Below are 26,784 nucleotides of genomic sequence, written 5' to 3' on the forward strand. Positions count from 1 at the left end.
GCAGAGGCTTCAAGAAATAAAAGAAGAAGGAGACTCTGAGAGTGGGTCTGATAAGATTATAGTCGTATCTACCCTCTATGCACTAGAACTAGAAGAAGTGGCAGAGAGCCAGGAGAAAGCCATGGTGAGAATGAAAGAGCATGTAGATTTTGTTGCAGATGAAGTTTTTGTATAGTCCAAAGAGTTTAAGGCATTCTTGTACCATTACAAAGGGAAAAAGTTGAAGGAAAGCATCCCAAATGTCACCCCAGAAAATGAAGAAGAGATGCTTAAAAAATTGAAAGGAGACATTGATGAAGAAGTGGCCACAATGACACCACAAAGAGGAAGACAACTTCTCAGTGAGGAAGGCATCATTTTGTTCCTAGGATGGGACTTCAATGCTTCTTTCATTTTTGAAAGCTTGTTGCATTATGATAGAAAGGATGTAAAGCTAGACATACAGGGTGTTAATGAATTTTTTATTGGATCGAGATATGACCCAAATGAAGAGGAAATGTTGCTTTGAGCCCAATACCCTCCAAATAAAATACCCTAGATTATAGATGTAGATAAGGCATTTGGGCACATGATGAGGCTGAAAGTGGGAGAAGTTAATCCAATTGTCACTACAAATTTGGGGATTGACATTGCAAAACTTAATAAGGCCCAAATGCAATGGGTGTTAAAAGAGAGTCAAAAATATAAGAGTTTATATGAATACCTGTTGAGAAGTCATGGTCATGAAGTACCACAGATAACTGATACTGGTGTACAATGAAAAAAGAAATATGAGGACCAAATAAAAGAAAACATTAAGCTAAGAAGGCAAATCAGGACTACCATGGTAGATGTTGATTGTGTTTTGTTGACAAATAGGTTTGAGCATTTGTTGGAAGCTCTCATTGATTTCTGGATAAATTGTCAGAAGACCCAGGATAATATGACTTCTCATGAAAGAATATTGAAGAGGCTGAAGGCATTGTTGAAAGAGAAGAGTGGCAATGAGAAAATTGTTGAGAAGATCCAATGAAGGTTGAACAAGCATAAGGCATTTGGTGTAGACATTAAGCAAGAATTTACCGATTGTAAGGATATTGTTAGGTATGGTGTGCCAAATATTATGGATGATGCAGAGCAGTTAAAGGACAAAGGGATTTGGATTATAGAATGTCAGAATGTACTCAGCACATCCCTTAATGTTGCTCGGGCAGATGTTTTAGATATGAAGGAGACAGGTGAGCAGATGGAGAGAATGGTTACCATGGAGATCACTGTCAGGGATACCGCATTCAACACCAGCACACACCAAGACAACAAGTATTTGGAGCACATACAAAAGTGTGATACAATACTGGACGGCCAGAACTAATTTTTATATTTTGTGTCTAGTAGTTAAGCAGTTAGGTGTTAGGTTTTAGTCAAGTTTAGTTTAACAAGATGAAAGGGTGTGTCCTTTCATTTGAATCCTTTGGCTCACATATATGTAGTGAGTCATTTTGGTATCATAGGGGATAGATAATAATACTATTGTTGGCTGGGCCACAAGTGTTATGTTTTAGAAAGGTCTAATAGGAATGAGGAGTTTATTCTTTGCAAACTAAATATATTGGAGTATTTGTAAGTGCATTTTTTGTGTACACTATTATTCCAGAAGTTAATATACAAGATTTTATGTTTTTATCTTATGATTGTTGTGTGTAATTTTGTGTTTGATGAAATCATATGTCCTCTTGATAAATCTTTTTGGATTTGTTGTGATGTGCCATCACATGATGTTGTATTGAATGTAAAATTGGGTTTTATTGTTCATGCAACACATAATGAAACTTCACAGTGATGGTCTTATAATTGTCTCTTGAGTTGATAGTGATTTCTTGTCCACAAAGTTGTTCATTAACTGTCAGATAAAGGCACTGGTCTGTTATTAATCTTTGTTGAATAAGTTTATATGCATTAGGTCCTTATTAGAGAAACAAATCTTCTAATTCCTATAAGTAATACTCTTTTTCATAATTGTTTAAATTCCTAACAGTAATCTTTTGCATAATACAACTATACTCACACTCATTTTATCAATTTTAAAGGAATTAAATAAAAAACACTTATGTTAGCATAATTGCAGGAAAACCTTTTGCCATCCCTGCAATTGCTAACTCCCATAGTTTAAATTCACTTAAAATAAACCTCTTTTGTGCTTGAGAGTGTAAGGTACACCCACCTAGGTTTAGTGGAGCCTAAAGTGTAGAGGAATTTGGTCTTCGACCATTCCTGTTCATTGGCCAAGGCTGATTGGATTAACTGGGGATTAGGCAAGTCTTTGGTTTCCCAATCTGTGGTTTTGGGAACCAACAAATTGGTGACTCTACTGGGGAATGGTTCAAAAGAATTTTTTAGAATCTTTGGTAGTTTATTTTAAACTCTACTGGAGGGAGGATCCCATAAAATTAGTTAAGTTGATAATATTTGCCTCTTAGGAGGTGGTGACTCTATTGGAGGAAAGAGCCTAGAAGATTAATATTAAATATTGTTCCTCTTAGGAGGTGGCGACTCTACATCTATTACATGAATAATAGTTGGTATTTTGAGAAAGTAAGAGAAACCCCTAGGCATTTATCAATAAAGTTAATGCAGGGGAGAAGGTCTCTGCGTAAAGGACAAGATAATCTTGTTTAGCTGAGTCCAAAGAAAAGATAGAAAGGAAAGAAACCAGCACCAAGTATGGCATTCAGAGGTTATAAGAAGTTTCCTAGTACAGAGGATGGATCTTCATCTGGTGATAAGTTTGAAAATCTGGAGGAAAATCCTTTCTATAACTTAAATACAAAAGATAAAAATTGTGGCCATGATGAAACCCTGACTGTTGAGGAACGGGAGGAGAGGCAATGGGATGAAATCATACTTAAAATGGCTGACTTAAATGGAGATGAATCCAAAATGGCAAAGGCTCTTAGGAGACAACCAGATTGGGTGTTGCAAAAACTAGGATTAAAAAGAGATACAATTCAAAGTCCTAGGTCAGAAGGGATAGAAGACAAAAGTAAAGGTGAGGGAAGTAGGCCAGCAACTCCTAAATATAATCCCCCTCATATGAGAATAATAGAGCAGCCTTTTGTAACTTTTGATAACCCGTTATTAAATGGAAGTAGAAGATGGAGGGATGTGCATAGGGATCAAAGTGAAGAAAGGCAAAGAAACAACCAGGATAATGGAAGAAGAAATGGAAATAGGGGAAATGATGGGAGATGAAATAACAGCAGTAGGGATAACAATATAAATAATAATAGAGGAAGTAATGGGTATGGCAGCAACAAAATAATGGAAATAATAGAGGTAACAATGACAATTATGGAAATGGTAATGGTGGAGATAGAAAGAATAATAATGGCAATGGAGCTAATAATGGAAATACTGGCAATAATAATGGTGGTGGAAACAATAGGAACAATGGTAATTATGGTAGAAATGGTGGATTCAACAGAGGAAATATGAACAATCAAAACAATAATCAGATTGGCAGACGACCTATGATCATTGAAAGATACGGGTAGTTGGATTTCATTGGCATTGTTGGTTATCCAAATTAGATCACTAATGATTTAAGATTAGCCATCCCCAAATTCTTAGGAAATGGAATTGATTCAGTAGAACAACATGTAGTTAATGTAAAAAGTACCATTGAATAATTTGAGGTTCCTCATGAGGATGTATTCGTGAAGTTGTTTGTTCAATCTTTGACAAAAGATGCAGGAGAATGGTATAGAAGCCTTCCTGATGGATGTATTGGCAGCTGGCACGAATTTGTAACATTGTTCTTGGAAGAATTTGGAGATCACAATGATCCTTCATTTGCATCCCATGAATTGAAAAGTCTAAGGAAGAATCAAAATGAATCAGTAGCTGAGTTTAATAAAAGAGTTAATAAATTATTAAATAAAATACCCAGAGATGTCAGACCTGTTGTTTCATTTCTGATTAACTTTTATTTGAGTGCTTTTGACAGCAAAACCCATTATGAGATTTTATCTCATAGACCTGATACTCTATAACAAGCATTCAAGATAGATGCTACCATTGAGAATAATAGGAAATTTGTTGGGAAGGTTGCCAAGAGAGATGATATGAAGTTGTACAATACTAGGGTTCCCAAGAAAGATGAGCTTCCTTAGATCATGGACATGCTTAAGGACCTAAAGGGTAAGAAAAATCTTAATGAAAAGCCACCATATAGAAACAATAAATTAATGAATTACAATAGACCGAGACTACATGATATGCCATATAACACAAAATGGAAGGATGGGAAGCCAGTGAAGCCTAATGTAAGAAAAGAAACTCCTAATCCACTGAAGAAGGCCACAAATTTTGTAGATGAATATCCATGGTGTGATGTTTGTAATTTACCTCATGTTGCTAAATAGTGCATGATTGCCCAAGGTTTGATAGAGGAGGAAAATCATAATGAGGATTGTGAACCTACTGTAAATGTACTTTCATCTGATCCATATTGAGGAAGGAATGAAGACTCATCTGAGGGGGAGCATTTTTCTGATGTGTAGAAAATGACAGAAAACCAGCATTATAGTATACAATAGGTCTTTTCAGATGATGATGATGAAAACATTCTAGCTTTGAGAAGATTGTTTCAAGATGATACAATGCCTTCACTAAGGACCTTAACTGAGGAAGAAAAGAAATCCTTCACTATTGCAGTAGTAGAACAGGTTAAGAACAATTATTAGCTGAGAAATAGGAATGTAAATAATGAGTAGGGAAAGCCAGCAAGTATGTTTGCCAAAATTAAAAAAATAGATGGGAAGAAAGACAACACTTTCAAAAGTAAGGATGCAAATGCCAAAAAGGGAAAGGAAGCAATACCCGAACAGGCCAAGAAAGAAGAAATGCCAAAACTAATTAAGCCTATGCAGAAGAAGCAAGTGAGTAAGCCCATTTCAAATAGTAAGTAATTCATGTCCCAGGCGTTGTCTCAAGTAAAGATATCTATGCCTCTACTAGAAGTAATGAAATTCCCAGATTACAAGAATGAGACATTGAAAATTATATCTAATGTTGAAGAAGTAAGTAGGGAAGGTCCTAAATTAAAAGAAGATCCTCATGTGGTGTATCTTGGCACGTCTATTACGAAAAAACTCACATAGGTAGATCCTTTCTATCTAACACTGCTAATAAACACAAAAATGCTAAAAAATTGTATGATAGATTCAGGGGTGGTAGTAAATGTCATGCTAAGGGATGTCATGAAAGAATTGGGAATGCATGTTGATACACCTTATGGTAAGTGCTATGCCATGGAAAATAGGTCAGTTCCTATAGTAGGAATTATGAAGGACGTTGAGTTTAGATTCCCAGCCTGCCCAGACACTGCATACAAGACAAATATCACAGTTGTACAAGTGCCTGTAAACTATGGGATGATGTTGTCCAGACAGTGGTCTAACTTGGTGGGTGGACATGTCCAGTTTGACTTGTCATATGCCACTATTCCAATGAAAGGGATAGAGGTGAGGATAAACAGAGAACCAAGGTCTCCCTACCTCATAGAAGAAGTTGATCTTGATGAAGTGACTTGTTTTTGCCACTCAGATATGGACAACTTTTAGGTGAGTATTTCTAGACCTTTAAAAGTTGATGAAACTACAGAAGGTTAAACAAAATGAAAATTTAATTTGGAAGTTGTATTTTGATGGTGCCTATAGTAAGGATGGAACTGGAGCAGGAGTTGTATTTATTTCACCTAATGGAAAATCTTTTAAATACTCTTTTTGTTGGTTTTTGATTGTACTAATAATATTGCTGAATATGAGGCCCTCTTATTAGGACTTAAAATAGCAAATAAACATGGCATTAAGTTACTAACAGTTTATGGTGATTCAGAACTAGCTGTTTCACAAGTCAGAGGCAAATTTGCTACAAAAAATGCAAAATTAAGAAGCTACAGGAACAAGGTTTGGGATTACATTGAATTTTTCAATGCTTTTTCCATCAATTGGATTGAAAGGTCCAATAATATTTTGGCAGATTTCACGGCTAACCTGGTGATCAAACATAATGATATCCCTTTTGATGATATTACCCAAGTAGAAATCAAGACCCGACTATCAATCCCTCACAATATAAAGAGTTGGCAAATATTTGATGATGATAGGGATTTGCTAAAATTTTTGTTTTGTGAGAATCCGTATGAGCACCAGCGGATTGATTGGAATGGACTTGTGGAAGACAAGGATGGCAAAGAGACTGTACTTGGGCAAGAGGTGTTGCAGCTGAAAACAAATAAAATCCCAAAGGGATTAATAGAGCTTGAAAGAATGTTTGATGATAAAGATATAGAAAGTTTCAGACCTAATTCAGGAGAATGTGAGGATGTTGAAAAAATAAACTTGGGAAGTGAAAGCAATCCAAGAGAAGTATACATTGGAAAAAAACTCACACCGAAAATCAGAACAGTATTGATTAATTTACTAAGGAAGTACAGACATGTCTTCTCTTGGTCATATGATGACCTTAAAGCATACAAGGAAGACTTGTTCCAGCATGAGATACCTCTGAAGTCTGATGCAAAACCTTTCAGATAGAAGAAAAGGCCAATAAAACCTACTTTGGCTCCCAAGATGAAAGAAGAGCTGATGAAAATCAGAAATGTTGGTATTATTGAGCACATAAGGCACTCAACATGGGTGTCTAGTTTGGTCCCAGTCAGAAAAAAGAATGGTAATATCATACTGTGTGTGGACTTTACGAATTTAAATGTTTCATCTTTAAAAGACAATTATGCTTTACCTAACATGGAGGCTCTTTTACAAAAAGGTCACTGGAAATGAATTGTTATCTATGATGGATGGCTTCTCAGGCTATAATCAAGTCAAAGTTAGGGAAGAGAAAATTTAAAAACTGCTTTCACCATGCCTTAGGGCACCTATGTCTATGCTAGGATGCCTTTTGGACTGACAAATTTAGGAGCTACATTCTAGAGGGCTATGGATGTAGCCTTTGAGGGGTTGATTGATTATATCTTGGCAGTTTACTAGCATGATATGACTACTTATTCTAAAAAAGTAGAAGACCATTGTAATGACCTAGAAAAAATCTTTATTATAGCATTAGAATGTGGCATCTTTAAATCCCAAAAAGTGTCATTTTGGAGTTACTAAAGGGAAATTGTTAGGTCATATTGTTTCAAAAGATGGTGTGAGAATTGATCCAAAAAGGATTGTTACTATTGATAAGATTCAAATCCCTAAAACAGTTAAGGCAATTCAATCTTTTTTTGGTCAAATTAACTTTGTAAGAAGATTTGTTTCAAACTTCTCTAAGATTGTAAAACCTATTGCTAAAATGTTGAAAAAGGGTGCTGAAATAAAGTGGACTAATGAAGCCCTTGAAGTTTTTGTAAACATCAAAAGAGCCATCAAGGAAGCCCATGTATTAAAGTCCCTTGATTTCTCTAAACCTTTCCAAGTGTTCTCATTTGTTTCATTCCATACTATTGCGGTTGTCATGTTACAAAAGAATGATGAGGGCTATGAACAACTAGTGGCATTCTTTAGCAAAACATTGCAAGCATTTGAGTTGAACTATGATTTAAATGAAAAATGGGCTTATGATCTTGTGAAAGTTGTAAAAGCTTTCAGACCCTATCTAGTTGGTGCCACTGTTATTGCATATGTACCAAATGTTGTTGTTAAAGACATCTTCAGAAAATCAGAGACAACTAGAAGGAGGTGTAGATGGATAAACCAGATCCAAGAATTCAATATTGATATACAAATCACAAAATTGGTGAGGGGCCAAGGTCTAGCAAAATTGATGGCAGAATCCAATCTTGAAGTAGCACAGGTAAATCAAATAGAGTTGGATGATGCATGAATGAGCATTGAGGGGTGCCCTTGGTATAAAAATATTTTTTATTACTTGAAATACATGAAGGGTCCTGATAGTTTAAATGATAGTCAGAAAAGAACTTTAAAGCTTCAAACATCTAGGTATGTATTACTTAATGGAGATTTAAACTGGAAAAATAGAGATGGTATTCTCTTATTGTGTCTAGATGAGTATCAAGCATCTATTGTTCTAAAAGACTTGCATGAAGGTGTATGTGGAGGCCATTTCTTAGCAACGACCACTACTCATAGAATTCTTAATGCTAGATATTATTGGCCCCAAGTTTTCAAGGATTGTCATGCTTATATCAGAAAATGTGAAGCATGTCAAAAGTTTTCAGGAAAGCTTAAGTATAATGGATCTATTCCTCTTAGACCCATGCATACAAAAGAACCATTCCATATGTGGGGTATTGACTTCATAGGGGAAACAAAAAACAAATCTAGTGGTGGGCACAAATGGATTTTGGTGGCTACTAATTATTTCACTAAGTGGGTTGAAGGCATTCCCACAAGATGGGCTACAAGCAAAGCGGTGACAAAGTTTCTCTTGGAAAACATTCTGACTAGATTTGGAGTACCTCAGAAGATTGTGGTGGATAATGGGATGTGTTTTAGATCCAAGGAGCTCTCTGATTTCTGTGAAAATTATGGTATCACTTTGTTCTATTCATCACCTTACCATCCCCAAGGAAATGGACAAGCATAATCAAGCAATAAGAACTTGTTGAAGATTATTAAGAGGATGTTGGGTGATAATAAAAGAGCTTGGGATTCAAAATTGATCTTAGAAGTATGGGTTGATAGAGTGACAGTCAACAAGTCCACATGATTTGCTCCATATGAGATTATATATGGCAAAGAAGCAAGATTACCCTTGAATAATTTGCTTCCAGTTTATAAATTTGTTACAGGGGAGTGTTTAGAAGAAGTAAACTTCATGGGGGACAGGTTGATGGTGTTGGTTGAGTTGGATGAGTATAGAAAAGAGGCTCGAGAAAGAAACATTCAAAGGCAATAGATGGTTAAGGCTTTACATGATAAAAAGGCTTGTGATAGAACATTTGAAGAAGGAGAATGGGTACTTAAATGGAATGTTAGGGACCAAGACAAAGGAAAACATGGAAAATTTGATGCACTCTGGCTAGGACCCTACATCATCTTGGAAAAAAGTGGAGAAAACTTATATTACTTGCATGATACTGATGGTGAAGTGCTGGAATTTCTAGTCCATGCTCAATACCTCAAAAATTTCTTCTCTTGATAATCAGGGAGTATTTCTTGTATCATAGTAATATAATTTTCCTTCTATTTTTTGTTATGAGTTTTCAATTTTCTTTTTTGGTTTGCTTTCCAGAGATAGCTGAGATCTTTCTATGTCCTTAAAAAGAACATACATCCCCAGAAAGAGCCAATGTTAGCACATATTTTTACAAAACATTTTTCTACCATATATGGATGCTCTTGCATATAGTTTCATCATAGGAGCATTTATTATTGGATTGTATGTGCAAGTCATATGTTGCAGTGTCTTCATGAAAAGGCATCAATTGGGCATATTCAAGGGAAGTGTTGAGTATGATGGCATTTTGGCAATCCTTATCTTCAAAATTAGTTTCATTACAGAAGCGTGTGTTGGAAGGTCGGCATAGAGCAGGGTTAAGAGCATGTTCAAAGATGTAAATGGTGGGAGAAATCTTTTGGTATGGCTATTAAAAGATGCATCCATGGAGAGGATCTTCTTTTGTAAAAAATGCAAAAATTTTGCTTATCGGCATAAGTTACCCCGATGACATCACACAAGGAGAAAGGAGTATGTTGATCGGAGTAACTCATGCCAATGGTGTTTCCTAAAGCAAGGCGGCAGGAAAAGGAGTGACTAAGTGAAAATCCATTTGGGTGAGTTACGGTGATGATATGATAGGAAGTTGGAGTCATCGGAGTAACATCCACTATCGGTAACGAGAAAAAAATGTTATCCCGATACCCGATGGGGTTATCGGTGGAGCTCTTGCTGACAACTGATGTGGCGATGTATTGATAACAATGATATCGGGTCATTGGGAGGTCCTAATTTATGTTACCCCAATACCCGATGCACTAAATGGAGAATGCGACTTTATCAGAGAGATTCTCTTTGATAAAGTGGTACCAAGCAAGAAAGGGAGAAAGACTCATCGAGATAACATACATTATCAGGGAGATGTGTTTTTTGTTATCCTGATGCCCGATGAAGAAGATGAGCTTGGCACAAACGAAGTGACTACATCGGGAAAGCCTACGTCGATAGACCGAAGCAACCCGATAAGGAGAGTAAGGTTCAAGATGACTCATTGGGATAGCTTACACTACCGAAGAAACATTTTTAGAGTTGTGTTGATGCCCGATGGGCAGAATGCCACAGCAAGCGGATCTATCAGGGAGACTATAACTATTGGAAGTAAGGAAAATATGCTACTTCGACGCCCGATGAAGCAATCGGTGAAAGTTACGTTGATCAAAAGGAGAGTTAGATGTCATGGGACCATCAGATGAAGTATTAAGTGACTTCATTCCGAAGGCCGATGGAGCGACTGAAGGAATAAATAGAAGAAGGTTTCAGCAGAGAGACATACCCCAATGTGACATAAAGAAAAGATGACTAATAGAAAGGAAAGGTGGATCCATCAGGATAAGTCAAGCCTTGAGGAAAAAAGTGAAATGGGTGGGGCAAGATCTGATGGATTGATCAGAATGACCTATACTGATCAAAAAGACAAAAAGGTAATTGAAGGATCGCAAAATACAGATGGCGCCAAGTAATTGAATTATAGGGTGGGGTTATGCCGATTAGCCATTAGAATGTTTGATATGATAGCCATTATTTAATGCTCCCAATCACGTGGGTTGGGTCCGCACAAAGAAAATCTGATAAGTTTTTTATCATTAAGGACTCTAGCTGTTGCATATCCGGCATAAAGAAAGTGTTTTTGTGCCAAAATTATTCACACTTTCTTCAGCCACCAACATTAAAGTTGCAAATAAGAAGTGTGGGTAATTTAAGAATCCAAGTATTTAATCATAAAGGCTTCTGGTTCACAAGGGAAAAGAAAGGTCATAGAGATTTCAGATACAGAGTCAAGTAAATCAAAAAAGATGAAGTCTATGAAGGGTGTACAAAAGCAAAAGTTAAACCAGGACATGATTGACCAGATGGAGTCATCTGATGTTAAGTCGAGGAGGTCTAAAATCAATTTTTTGCCCAAGGATTAGTTAGAAGATAAGTACAAAGGGGTTGGAGATATTTGGACAACCATAAGGGGCCACGAATTGTTTTTATATCACTACCTCAGGCGGAACAAGGAGATGCCATTGTCAAACCCTTGGATGACAAATTTGGGTGGACTGGTGGTCCCATATGTTTTCCTGAATCTTAGATTATTGGAATTGCTCACCAGGAAATACAACAAAGAAAAAAGATGCATCCAATTGCCCAATGGGGATCCATTCATCTGGATATTTGTCGGGTCTTTTAGGAGGTTTTCAGCATGTCTTATGAGCCCTACATGCCCCTATCCTTTATAGACCTAGAAGGAGAGTACACCCAAATGGACACCGCTCACAAAGTGTGGAAGTTAGAAATTCACAAAAAGGAGAAGGGACGAATCACAGAGCAGGATGGTCCTCCTTTCGAAATTACCCTATTCAGACAATACTTGCAGTACACATATTGGGAATGCGGCCAGGTCTGTAGGGAGGAAATTCCTAATGTTACAAAATAGGCCCATTGGTCTTGATTGCGGATATTCAAATGCATGAGCCAATGCCATTTGATTATGCGACTTACTTGGTAGAGAAGTTGCATGAAGGAATTTTGAGTTTGCAAACAGAGCCTAACCCTACTTTCAAGTTTTACTCATTGCTAATGCATATGGTTTTGTTTCATGGTCAGATGAAAGGTTTGTGGCCAGGAGAATTAAAGGTGACTTCCAGGTACAAAGAGAGACAAAACCAACCAATTCAATTATGGGTACCCCTATGGGACTTAAGGTTCGACAAATCACACTATGTGTTGTTTGAAGAATATTTTTTTCAAGCCCTTGTATAGATTGTTTGGAGTAGAATGTGATCGGTCTATCTCATAGGAGATTAAGAGATTCTTGAGACCCCATGCTTTTTGAGACACTAGGGTTGACCACAATTGGGGTGAATGGTTTCTATGCCATAATCTCACTTTTTTAGGGTTTATGGTTTTGAGGGTGTTCCATATATGTTGCCTACATTAGTTCTTGATAGGATTTCTTATTTAGAGATTGTTAGGCAGCTTAGTATGTCAAATGCAAAGCATTTGGGTGGTGCACACAAGTAGGTTTTATGCTTGGCACTTTGCATTTTGGAGACTTCACCATTGTATCTACCAAGGCTTATGAGATGATAGAAAAGAAGCTGGTAGAGGAGTACAATTTGTATGGATACCAAGCTCGGAAAAATTATGATCTAGAGGGATATATCCACCACTGCAAGAAGAGCCAGATTCTAGGAGAATATTTGCATATACCCATGGAAGCTGAAGATTTATTTAGAAACAAGGAACAGGATGAGGCTGATGCAATCTTAGAGGAATTGAACCAAAAATTGGAAGAGTGGAAGCAGAGGCTTCAAGAACTAAAAGAAGGAGACTCTGAGAGTGGGTCTGATGAGAATATAGTTGTATCTACCTTCCGTGCACCTAAACTAGAAGAAGTGGCAGAGAGCCAAGAGCAAGCCATGGTGAGAATAAATGCCAACACATATGTGAGAATGGAAGAGCATGCAACTTCTGTTGCAGATGAAGTTTTTGTACAGTCCAAAGAGTTTAAGGCATTCTTGTACTAGTACAAAGGGAAAAAGTTGAGGGAAAGCATCCCAAATGTCACCTCAGAAAATGAAGCAGAGATGCTTAAAAAATTGAAAGGAGACATTGGTGCAGAAGTGGCCACAATGACACCATAGAGAGGAAGGCAACTTCTCAGTGAGGCAGGCATCATTTTGTACCCTAGATGGGACTTGAGTGCTTCTTTCATTTTTGACAGCTTGTTACATTCTGATAGAAAGGATGTAAAGCTAGACATACAGGGTGTTAATTACATTTTTATTGGATCGAGATATGACCAAAATGAAGAGGAAATGTTTCTTTGGGCCCTATACCCTCCAAATAAAATACCCAAGATTATAGGTGTAGATAAGGCATTTGGGCACACGATGAGGCTGAAAGTGGGAGAAGTTAATCCAGTTGTCATTGCAGATTTGGGGATTGACATTGCAAAACTAAATAAGGCCCAAATGTTGTGGGTGTAAAAAGAGGGTAAAAAATATAAGATTTTATATGAATACCTGTTGAGAAATCATGGTCATGAAGTACCACAGATAACTGATACTAGTGTGGAATGGAAAAATAAATATGAGGACCAAATGAAAGAAAATATTAAGCTAAGAAGGCAAATCAGGACTGGCAGGGTAGATGTTGTTTGTGTTTTGTTGACAAATAGGTTTGAGCATTTGCTGGAAGTTCTCATGGAATTCAGGACAAATTTTTAGAAGACTCGGGATAATATGACTTCTCACGAAAGAATTTTGAAGAGGCTAAAGGCATTATTGAAAGAGAAGAGGTGCGATGAGAAAATTGTTGAGAAGATCCAGAGAAGGTTGAACAATCATAAGGCATTTGGTGTAGACATTAACCAGGAATTTACCAATTGTAAGGATATTGTTAGGTATGGTGTGCCGGATATTGTGGATGATGCAGAGAAGTTAAAGAACAAAGGGATTTCGATTAAAGAATGCCAAAATGTACTCAACACATCCCTTAATGTTGCTCGGGTAGATGTTTTGGATATGAAGGAGACAGGTGAGAAGATGGAGAGAATGGTTACCATGGAGATCTCTATCAGGGAGACTGTATTCAACACCAGCACTCACCAAGACAACAAGTATTTGGAGCACATACAAAAGTGTGATACAATACTGAACGGCCAAAACTAATTTTTATATTTTGTGTCTAGTAGTTAAGCAGTTAGGTGTTAGGAATTAGTCAAGTTTGGTTTAACAAGATGAAAGGGTGTGTCCTTTCATTTGAATCCTTTGGCTCACATATAAGTAGTGAGTCATTTTTTTATCATAGGGGATAGATAATAATGCTACCATTGGCTAGGCCGCAAGTGTTATGTTTTAGGAAGGTCTAATGGGAATGAGGAGTTTATTCTGTGCAAACTAAATATATTGGAGTATTTGTAAGTGCATTTTTTGTGTACATTCTTATTCCAGAAGTTAATATACAAGATTTCATGTTTTTATCTTCATATTGTTGTTAGGATTCCCAAAGATACTGAGAGGGGGTGAATTAGTATCTGCCTGGTTAGATGAATTTCTTAACTTATAACATGAAAAACATATTAAAACTGTGTATCGGTAAACCAGAAATAATGCAACAAATAAGAACAACAACCACAACATGAAAAGCACACCATAACACAATAGTTTAATGAGGAAACCCGGTGTGGGAAATGTTGGCAATATAACAAGGATATTGAGAAGGTTGTTGATGATTATGGACATAATTGATTAAAGATGTTTTACTATCTTGATATTATTATTTTGTCATTGATGTCAAGAAATTGATTTTCTAATTCAGTATGATGTTGCCATATCTTAAGAAATATGATATGAAGATTATAAAGAAGTCAGTAAAGACACAGGAAAGAATATGATGAATAAAGGGATAAGTTATTCAATGGGCAACTCTACCAAGTCAGACAATGATGAGATCTTGATGTTTTATATTGTTTTAACATCATACATATGTTGTAAAATGTAAAGGTTAATACTACACTATGTTATAAGGCAAAGAACCTAGTTGGTAAACCCTAAGGAACCTAGTTGGTAAACCCTAAGGTTATCACAGTTGGTTAATGAAGATAGAATGTCTACCGAGTAAAGTTTAGTATTCACCGAGTTGTAAGCAAGCTATAACAGAATGCATTAAATGGTTACATGTGATATTTAATGAAAGAAGCTGATGAGCTGGAGCGGATCAATGATTGGCAAGCCGTGGAAGAAGTTTGTTAACAAATCTAAGGCAATAGAAAGTCAGCAAGAAGATCTATAGCTTAGATTGAACCGCATTACCCTGACACAAGTTCCAAGATGATTGTGAATGTTTCGAGGCAGGGTAAAACATTTTTCAGATCATAAGATACAATGAACCTAGACAAGATTGAAGATCTGATGACTATGATTGATCATGGGAAATGTGATCAAGAAGATTAAGTAGTTAGATGATTGTTTATAAATAAGGAACTGTTGATAAACAATGTATGTGGGCAAGTGTATGCATAGGGATGCTACATAGTGATCATTGAGCATAGAAGCTTGAAGACCTGTTGGAATAACAGAGTATTGATGCCCAGTAGATAGACAAGAATAGTTCTATGTCTAGATTGTGTTGAACAAATAAGAATCTTCTTTAGCATTTTAGATGTAAAGTTGTAGATAGATTGTATTACTATTAGCTTGTGAAAGTAACAGGAAATCTCTTAACCGAGTGGACTTAACAGTCTTATAAGTAAATCCTCTAACAAGGTGACATTCTAAACGAGTGTTTGAAATCCTTTGATAAGGTCACTTCTAACAAAGTGAAGATCCTAACAGATCTGAGAGAAATCCCTTAACCGGGTCACATCTAGCAATGTGTTTTGTAATCTTTAACAAGATTGGCTTTTAACTGAGCATACTCTAGAAGAGTATATTTCTTAGTGGGTCCAAAATCCCATAGTGGTTTTTGCCTATTTGGGTTTCCATGTTAAATCTGGTGTTATGAGGTTATATTGTTCATATGCTTTTGAGTTTGCATGTTTGACAATTTTTATTCTATGACTGATATATGTTACTAAGGTTGAATCTGATGTTTTCATTAATGATTAAGTTTGTATGATTCACCCCCCCCTCTCATCTTGTTGGCTATCAGATCTATACTTATATTAAGTATCAGAACTATCATTTGGTATCAGAGCTTTGGACTCTGAAAGGAAAGTTTAAAGGCACTTTAGTTAAAGATCCAAAGATGTATAAGAGGGATGCACCTAAGCTGAATAAGTCAAGTTTCTCTACATGGCAGAAAAGGGTGAAGCTACATCTATCAGGATTTTGAGAATATGCTATATACTATCTGGAGAATGATTTTGTTGCACCGAGCACCTATCCATTGACTATGGAAGAGATAAAGGCAAACCAAGAACACATTCAAGCAATGATTGAAATAACATCTGCATTGATTGATTCTGAGTTTAATGATCTAGAAGGCTGCAATGATGTGAAGGCTATGTGGACTAAGCTCATATCTATATATGGAGGAGATGAACATGTTCAAAGAGCAAAAGTTGATAGTTTAAGAGGACAACTTGAATCTATGAGGATGAATGAAGGTGAGAACATAACCCAGTACAGTACAAGACTAAAGGAGATTGTAAATCAAATCAAAGGAGTGGGAGGAACTATTGAAGAAAAGGATGTGACAAGTAAGTTGTTAAGAACCCTTCTACCTGCCTATGCAATCCGAGTCTCTACAATCAATGAATTGAGGTCTGTACCTAATATGCCAATTTCCTTGGATGCTACTATTGGTAAGCTACATGCATTTGAGTTAAGTAATTTTGATAATAGTCGGTCATTGGTAAATAAATTTGAATCTGCATTTAGTTCTTTTCATCTGAATGAATCTAATGATTACAATGAAAGAAAGTATAAGTACTTGGGAGGAGACCATAGTGGAGCAAGTGAAAGATTTCGGAAGAACATGGAAGAGGTACACAAACTGTATGAAGAAATCAGAAAGCAAGAAGAGTTTGAAGCACTATTGGCCAAAAGGTTACCAAGAGGCAAAGGTAAGTATAAGGGAAAACTACCCTTGAAATGTTTCAATTGTGATAAGATTGGACATATGGCTTCTAACTGTCCTGACAAAGATTTCACTGAAAAGAGAGATTACCGAGATGATAGACAGAAATATAATCATTACAGAGGTCACCGAGACTTCAGAAGAAGAGATAGAAAGACATGCTTAATTGTTGATGAGGAATCTAAAGATGATAAATCAGATGAGACTGATATAGAGGAAGTTGTTTATGTGGCTATCAAGGATGGATCAGATGAAGAAAGGTATGAAGAAAAATCCCTAATATCTCACATAAACACTAATGATTCTTGGATTATAGATAGTGGATGCTCACATCATATGACAGGAGATAAACACAAGTTTGTTATGTTAGAAGATTATGATGGAGGCTGTGTTAGATTTGGTAATGATGCACCATGTCCGATAAGAGGTAAAGGATCCATAACACTTCTTGATAAAGCAAGATGCAATGATGTTTATTGGGTTAAAGGTTTGAAATATAATTTGTTGAGTGTAGCACAGCTAAACAACATAGGTTATCGAATAGAATTTCAGAAAGGAATTGTCAAAGTTCATGACAAGAATGGAAAGTTAGCTGCTACCGGGACACAAACAAAAGGTAATACATTTCACCTTGACTCAACTCACAACAAGTGTTTTCATGAAAAGATTGATAACACCTGGTTATGGCATAATAGGTTTTGTCATGTTAATTTTGATAATCTGATCAAGATAAGTAACAAGCACAGAGTAAGAGGTCTACTGAGTCTTGAAAAACCTGAGAATGCTATGTGCCGAGGATGCCAAATGGGCAAGATGACAAGATCCAGCTTTACAAGTAAGTCCTACACTTCTAAGGGAATTTTAGATCTTGTACACACTGATCTTTGTGGTCCTATGAAAGTTCAAAGTTATTATGGTGATAAGTATTTCATATTATTTGTGGATGATTATTCAAGGATGATGTCAGTAATGTTTTTAAAAGAAAAATCAGAAGCTTTTCAAATGTTTAAGTGGTACAAGGCTAGAGTTGAAAATGAAACAAGAAGACAACTGAAATGTCTTAGATCGGATAGAGGAGGAGAGTTCACATCTAATGAGTTCAACCTATTTTGCAATGATCATGGTATTAAAAGACAAGTCTCTGCACCGAGGACTCCACAACAGAATGGAATAGCTGAAAGAAGAAACAGATCTATTGTGGATTGTGCTAGAACACGGATGATTGAGAAGAAGGTTCCACAAACATTTTGGAGAGAAGCAATAAGCACAGCTATTTACACCTTGAACTGAGTTCAATTGAAGAAAGGTACTTTGAAGACACCTTATGAAATCTGGTATGGCAAGAAACCTAACGTAAGTTATTTTAAGATCTTTGGAAGCAAATGCTATGTTCATAAAGATGATAGAAATGGCAAGTTTGATCAGAAAAGTGAAGAAAGAACATTTCTAGGATATTCTTCTAGAAGCAAAGCATTTAAATGTCTGATCAAATCATCTAACAAAATAGTAGAAAGTGCAAATGTAAAAATTGATGAATTTGCAGAAAGAACTGATGACAGGAATTCCAAAGAACCAGAAGACTATGATGAATTTGTCTATGTGCAACTGAAAAGTCCTACCAAGATAACTATTGAAGGAAATGAGGAAGATATCCAATTACTGAGTGATGAAGAGGATCATACAGAGCCTACTGAGCCTATATTAGCCAAATATTTCAGAAGACATCATGCACCAAGTCAAATTATAGGAGATAAGGATGATCCAGTGATGACAAGGAACAAACTGAGACAGAACACATGTTTGATATCTGAATTTGAACCAAGAATAGTAAAAGAGGCATTCAACAGTGAAGATTGGATAAATGCTATGACTGAAGAGATTGATCAAATCAAGAAGAGTGACACATGGACACTAGTCCCAAGACCTAAGGACAAAAATGTAATTGGTACAAAGTAGATCTTTAGAAACAAGCTAAATGAGAAAGGAGAGGTCATTCAGAACAAAGAAAGATTGTTTTGTAAAGGTTATGCCCAAGAAGAAGGAATTGATTATGGTGAGACTTTTTCACCTGTTGCTAGACTTGAAGGAGTTAGAACATTGTTGGCATATGCTGCTTACAAAAACTTCAAGGTATACCAAATGGATGTCAAATCTGCATTTCTGAATGGAATATTAGAAGAAGAAGTTTTCATTGAACAACCTGAAGGATTTTTTGAAGACAATAATAAAGATCAGGTATGTAAATTGAACAAAGCTTTATATGGTCTGAAACAAGCACCTAGAGCATGGTATGAAAGGCTGCACTCTTATTTGATTAAGATTGGTTTTATAAGGACAAATGAGAATAGCAACATGTACATGAAGAATGATGAAAATGGAATACTAATCTCAGCCATATTTGTTGATGATATTATATTTTGTGGAAATGACTCTTTATGCAAGAACTTTGGTAATGAAATGAGCAAAGAATTTGAGATGTCATTAATCAGTGAGATAAAGTATTTTATAGGCTTACAGATACTGCAAATGAAAAATGAAATTTTCATTACTCAATCCAAATACATAAAGGAAATCTTGAAGAAATTTGGAATGGAGGATTCAAAGCCAGTAAGTACTCCTATGACTACAAACTGCAAACTATCAAAGAATGATGAATCTGCATCTATTGATGAGACACTCTACTGATCCATGATTGGAAAACTACAATATGTTGTTCACAGCAGGCCTGATATAGCACATGCAGTAGGTATTGTTGCAAGATTCTCTGTAGATCCTAAGGAGATACACATGACAGCAATCAAAATAATTTTTAGATACTTGAAAGGCACTGAAGATTATGGCTTAGCATATCAGAAAGGAAAAGATTTTGATTTGAAAGTCTATACTGATGCTGATTGGGTAGGCAACATTGATGACAGGAAAAGCACAAGTGGAGGAGCTTTCTTCTTAGGAGAAAGACTAGTGAGTTGGCTTAGCAAGAAACAAGGATGTGTTTCTCAGTGCACAGCCAAAGCTGAATATGTTGTTGCAGCACTAAATTGTACCAACATTGCATGGATCAAACAATTGTTGGAAGGTATAAATGAGAAAGTTACCGAGCTAGTAACTATATTCTGTGACAATACTAGTGCCATTAATATTTCAAAGAACCCTGTTATGCACTCTAAGACAAAGCACATATCTGTCAAATATCATTATCTTAGAGAAGAAGCTCATGAAAAGAAAGTGGTGTTGGAATATGTTAACACAAAGGAACAAATAGCTGATATCTTCACCGAGCCACTACCAAAGGACACTTTTGAATATCTCAGAAGTAAGTTAGGGGTCCTACCCCTATCTCTTACTCACTGACTGAGTTCGGTGAAAGCATCACTTCGATGAATCTATTGAATATCTTTTAGGGAGCTGATGCTGGAATGATACACTTTAAGAATGCTTTTTTGAAAGTGTACTGGAACAATATTGGGATAATACAGACAATGATACAGGGAATAGGAATTGTAAACAAATGCTCTGACCGAGACTTAGTTGATACACATTAGCAAGAAATAATTTCTTACAGAAACAACTTATGTTTTAGTTCTTTTTTTTTGGCATTGTTGTCAAAGGGGGAGAAGACTATAAGGGGGAGAAGGCCTACCCAAGGAGGAGAAGACTACCAAGAGGAGAAGATTGAGAGAAAACCAAAAGAGAAGTCTGATGTATGGGGGAGAGCATTTCAGCATTTCAAAATCACAGCAATCTGAATTCTTAACGGTCAAATCAATTGGTTTTGCCATCAATGCCAAAGGGGGAGATTGTTGGCAATATAACAAGGATATTGAGAAGGTTGTTGATGATTATGGACATAACTGATTAAAGATGTTTTACGATCTTGATATTATTATTTTATCATTGATGTCAAGAAATTGATTTTCTAATTCAGTATGATGATGCCATATCTTAAGAAATATGATATGAAGATTATAAAGAAGTCGGTAAAGACACGGGAAAGAATATGATGAATAAAGGGATAAGTTATTCAATGGGCAACTCTACCGAGTCAGACAATGATGAGATCTTGATGTTTTAGATTGTTTTAACATCATACATATGTTATAAAATGTAAAGGTTAATACTACACTATGTTATCAGGCAAAGAACCTAGTCGGTAAACCCTAAGGTTATCATAGTCGGTTAATGAAGACAAAATGTCTATCGAGTAAAGTTTAGTATTCACCGAGTTGTAATCGAGCTATAACAGAATGCATTAAATGGTCACATGTGATATTTAATTAAAGAAGTTGATGAGCTGGAGCGGATCAATGATTGGCAAGCCATGGAAGAAGTTTGTTAACAAATCTAAGGCAATAGAAAGTCAGCAAGAAGATCTACAGCTCAGATTGAACCGCATTACCCTAACACAAGTTCCAAGAAGATTGTGCAAGTTCTGAGGTAGGGTAAAACGTTTTTCAGATCATAAGATACAATGAACCTGGACAAGATTAAAGATCTGATAACTATGATTGATCATGGGAAATGTGATCAAGAAGATTAAGCAGTTAGATGACTGTTTATAAATAAGGAACTGTTGATAAACAATGTATGTGGGCAAGTGTGTGCACAGGGATGCTACATAGTGGTCATCGAGCACAGAAGCTTGAAGACCTATTGGAATAACCGAATATTGATGCCCAGTAGATAGACAAGAATAGTTATATGTCTAGATTGTGTTGAACAAATAAGAATCTGCTTTAGCATTTTAGATGTAAAGTTGTAGATAGATTGTATTACTGTTAGCTTGTGAAAGTAACAGGAAATCTCTTAACTGAGTGGACTTAATAGTCTTATAAGTAAATCCTCTAACAAGGTGACATTCTAAATGAGTGTTTGAAATCCTTTGACAAGGTCACTTCTAATAAAGTGAAGATCCTAACAGGTCTGAGGGAAATCCCTTAACTGGGTCACATCTAGCAATGTGTTTTGTAATCTTTAACAGGATTGGCTTTTAACTGAGCATACTCTAGAAGAGTATATTTCTTAGTGGGTCCAAAATCCCACAGTGGTTTTTCCCTATTTGGGTTTCCATGTTAAATCTGGTGTTATGAGGTTATATTGTTCATATGCTTTTGAGTTTGCATGTTTGAGAGTTTTTATTCTATGACTGATATATGTTACAGAGGTTGAATCTGATGTTTTCATTAATGATTAAGTTTGTATGATTCACCCCCCCCTCTCATCTTGTTGGCTATCAAATCTGTACTTATATTAAGTATCAGAATTATTAGGAAAAACCTCGGTGGGATTTGTGACCCACAATATTCACTTACTGGCCAATAAGAGAATATTACTGCTTACAATAGGGGCCTGCACATGCAGGAAGGCCAAGTGCCTAGAGCTCACTGCTCAGTTACAAAAAGAAGTCACACTGACTTACAAAAATGGATTATACTAATCCAATGTCTTGTACTACTTTAGATCAGCATCTACTATGCTAGATTCAGTACCGGTTTAAGCTCTGCAATATACATAAACCCTTATCCTAATAGTTCGCACATTAGGTTTCCTATCTTCCTTTCATACTTCGCATTATATCATATATAAATGATCTCATACATATATGAGTCATATTACAATCAGCCATGTCAGACAAAAAATTTTACAATTAATTACAAAATACATTTATACAAAATTCATGTTGGCCATGGTGTGGGTAATCTTCTTTTTGGGTGTCGGTGATCTCTATGCCGATGTAGTGTCTGTCGATGTCGGTGCCTATGTCTGCCTACCGGTATCACATGATTGTAAAGTTGCCATCAATGACAATACCTTCAATCACCTACAATTTCTCATTGGAGTGTGAATTTGCCAACAATCTCCCCCTTTGGCATTTATGGCAACACTCATGAGAAAAATAAAAACTGTCCAAAAAGATGTCCAAAAAGAATCTGCCAAAATTGTCTTACCAAAAATGTCTGCCCAAAAATGTATGCTCCCCCTAAGTTGATGATGTCCTATTCTGATCATTTTTCTCATCGTACTACTCCCCCTTTGACATCAATGGCAAAGGTTGTCATTCGCTATCAGTGGAGTGTGGTTCATGCCTAGATTTTTGTAACCGGTGGGTTACAATCTGGAAAATATCTACCAAAACCAAATTTAAACTGTCGCTGAATCTTTTTCTATCTTGTAATGCCTCTTGTGTTCTCTGAACTGTACCAGTGAGTATGTGCATTTTCTCTTCCGGTGTGTCAAGTCTGGGAACTAGAGCCTCAGAAATTTCTTTTCTCAAAGAAATGAGGTAATCTAGTTTAGGACCAAGTTTACATTTTAAGCTCTTTGCCTTATCCTTTATTCTCTCTTTATCCATTTCTAACTTCTCAATTTTCTCTTCAAGATCTGCAATTTTCTTTTCTATTTCCAAAAATGAATCTGATGTTTCTATTAGATTGTCAGCAATATTGCTAATCTTAGTTTGTGTTTTGATGATCTCCAAATCTATTTCCTGTGTCAAGATGTCAGTTTTGCAAATATCCCTGTACATTTTCTTGAAATCCAAATTTGTTTCTCCTAATGTCGGTAATAAGGTTTTTGTTTGTTCCTTATTTTTCTTCACTATTTCCTCAAAGAATTTCTCTTTCTCCTTAATCATCCTCTCTTTGAATGTGTCTTCATTTATTTGATCAACTGTCAGAATGTTGTCGGTGATGAATTTAGACAATGTGTCTAGTTGACCTAAAGAATCTTTATTATCCACAATGCACTTGGGTGCTACCAATTTGAGAATAGGAATTGTGTCATCGATAGCCTTATAGGCTTGTGCATTACATTCTATGATTTTCTTTATTGAGTCCAGTAAGACCTCTGTCACATTTGTAGGTCAAAATTCTGCTATTGAAGTACCAGATGTCTGCCCAACTGTTTTCACAATATCCATGATGTCAGTTGTAGTGATAACCTTGCTTGTTTCGACCTCTGGTAGGTCAGTTTGTGTTTGCATTTCTATTAGCAAATGTTTAGGCTTTTCAGTTTTAGCCAGTGGCACTGTCTCGGTCTGAACCTGTGTCTCAACCTGTTTTTGTTCTAGTTTCTCCATTTGTGTCTCAGAAGGTTTCTGTGAGCTCTCAACTGCTGGTTTCTTAGATGTAGTCTCTGTATGCACTTCTAGTTTCTCAGTTTGTACCTCTGCACTATCCATTTCCGGTTCTCCTGATTGGTTTTCAGTTTTATCTACCGGTTCTTCTAATGTTTTACCAATGGTGTCTTCTGTCGGTTCCTCTATTTGAGTAGGTTTTTCTATGCTTATGTTTACAGTATCATTGACCTCAACCTCAACATCTGCAGTCGGTGGCTCAGTAGCCACATCTTTCCTTTTATCCTCAGTGGTTTCTTTGTCAACCATGTTATTTACTTCTTGTGTGTCTATATTCATAGTGTACAAAATTTCAGACTCAGGATTTGTATCCTCTAGAGGAGTCTCCATACTCTTAGTAGCTAGTTGATTGTCTATAGTTTCTACCAATGGAGTATCCAAAGGAGGTGGGGGTAAGTTATCAGTTATATTTAGGCTTGGAGGTCCACCTACCTTACCTTTCCCTTTATCATTGTCCTTTTGGTATACCCTAATGGTATTAGGTCTTAGTAGCTCTTCTTGTTTCTCTTTTTCAAAAAAGAATATGTCCCATTGGTCTGCAATTTCTTCTGTTATCTCATTCACTCTTCTTGCCATCAGTGCTACATGCTGGTGAGCAGTTGAAAATACTATTTGGTTGGCCTCACTGATTAATTTGTCTATCTCATCAAGTGAGTTTACTGGATGCACTACAAGTAATTTTTCAATTTTTATCTTCTTGTTCAGCTCAACAATGGCTACCCTTCTAGCTTCTTACAAATCATTGGATATTTCATCAACAATTTCCATCAAAAATTTCTTGTATATATCCAAGTGTAAACTTACATTGTTTTCTATGCTTTCTTTGTCATCAGTGGAAAGTGTGTTGTACAGTTTGCTAATGTTTTTCAACTTTTCATCTTCTGTTATTTCACTAAGGATTTTATCTAGTGGAGCAATATCTTGTTTTACCTTCTTCTTCTTCTTCTTAGGAGTTAGCTTCTTAACTGGAGGCCTCACTACCTGTTGCTTTTGTCTTGTTTTTCTAGGAGTGGGTGAGGGTACTGGTGAGGGTTTTCTTTTCCTTTCTACCCTTTTGAATACCGCCGACATATCACTCTCAGAGGAAGTTGCAACCGGTGAAAGATGAGTTTCCGATTGGAGTCCTTCCAACTCACTTTCTTTGATACCAGTTTGCTTCAATACATCTTCCTTAAGTTCTTTTGCTTGTCTAGTGCCTTTCCTTACTGTTTGTTCAATTTTCTTGACTCTTTTCCTAGACTGAATACGACTTTCTATTCTTTCACCACTACTAAAGACTTTCTCAGAGGGTTCTTTTGGTGCTTCAAGGAGGGCTTTTGCATAAGTTTCAATAATGTTATCATTTGTTTCATATCCCATTTTAGTTACCCAGATAGTCCTAGGGACAACTGCCTCCATTCAGATTTCATCCTTTTTAATTACAAAGCATATTTCCTTCTGACATTTATCTACAATTGTCTGTGATAGTCTTATTCTTGTCTTCATTCGAGCCTTTAGTTCTTGAAAATGTTCGTTTATATTTTTCTCTCTATTTCTCCCATGTTGTTTAATAGATGCAATAGTTGCTTTCCTATCGGTATATCAAAGCCAAAATCTTTTCTACCAATATCGGGTACTTGCTTAGTAATATACAACATTAAACATACAAGAAAATCTCCAAATCTAAAGGTTCTTTTCTTATCTCCTTTGATCTTTTTCAGATTGTCTATCAATTCATCTTTGAGCCATTCACACGCATCTATTCTAGCATTATCATTAACCATGTCATACGCACTTTTAATACATAGGCTAGATACTGAGTTTAACCTATTTGCATGTGTAGCTTTGTAGCCTAAAATCATACTGATAAATCTGACATTGATGTCCTTCAAATCATTTACCCTTAGAGACCTTTTGTTAAATGTTGTGCTAGTTAGATCCATCACTATGTCATTTGAGACCCTTTTAGTTTTGTCAAGTCTGCTACCGGTGGAAGGTAACCCTGTTACTGCTTTAATGACTTCTTTTGTGATCTTATGAATTGAATCCAACCAAAGGAATTCACCATGGACTCTGCTTAGGACTATTCTTATCACATCTTTAGGAAAATCAGGAATGCTAAGAATATCCACAAAACCTAGGGTTTCTACTACCTTGTGTTCTGGTTTGATATTGCCATTTTCATCACAAATCATAGTTCTATACATTTTCTTGATTTCATCATCTCCTAATTCCTCTATATGATAGTGTATGTATATTCTAGGATCTTCAGCATATACTAGTCCTTTAGGAATTTGAGAGAATGCACCTATGTTATCATCTTTCTTAGCTATTTCAGGAACAAGCTTGAAAACAGGTCTAGGGCGCTTGATAACCTCAATTATAGTAGGGATTGCTATAAATTCAAGAATAGAGGAGGATGACATGTTTATAAATACCTCAATCTGCCTTAAGGATGAGTGCTTGGATGAATTGCTTCTCTTCTTCTCTAAGGATGCCTTCGCTCAGGATTTTTCGCGCTCTCTAAGTTTTGAATGCTCGGTGAATAGAAAAGAGCCAAAACACTTGCTTTATAATGTTATTTTCTCCAACTACCGCATTTAATGCTTGCCGGTTAAGTCATAACTTAACTCATCTGCCGGTAAAGAAGTAATTCAACTTCTCACCATCAACCGAGGGTATGTTAGCATATTTTTTAGTTTGTTGCTAAACCCCCAAAGTATTTTCATTCAGTTAGATGAAGAGTCTCCTATCGGTGGAGTGTTACTCTATTCTACTGGTGGAGGAGTATTCCCATCAACATTCTGATCTGACTTTCTAATCCATTATTTTGAGAATTTTTGCTTTACCTCTTCAACCTTTTCTTTACCCTTCAAACTAAG

The sequence above is a fragment of the Cryptomeria japonica genome, chromosome 1 (assembly GCF_030272615.1).
Source record: "Cryptomeria japonica chromosome 1, Sugi_1.0, whole genome shotgun sequence".
NCBI classification, from domain to species: Eukaryota; Viridiplantae; Streptophyta; class Pinopsida; order Cupressales; family Cupressaceae; genus Cryptomeria; species Cryptomeria japonica.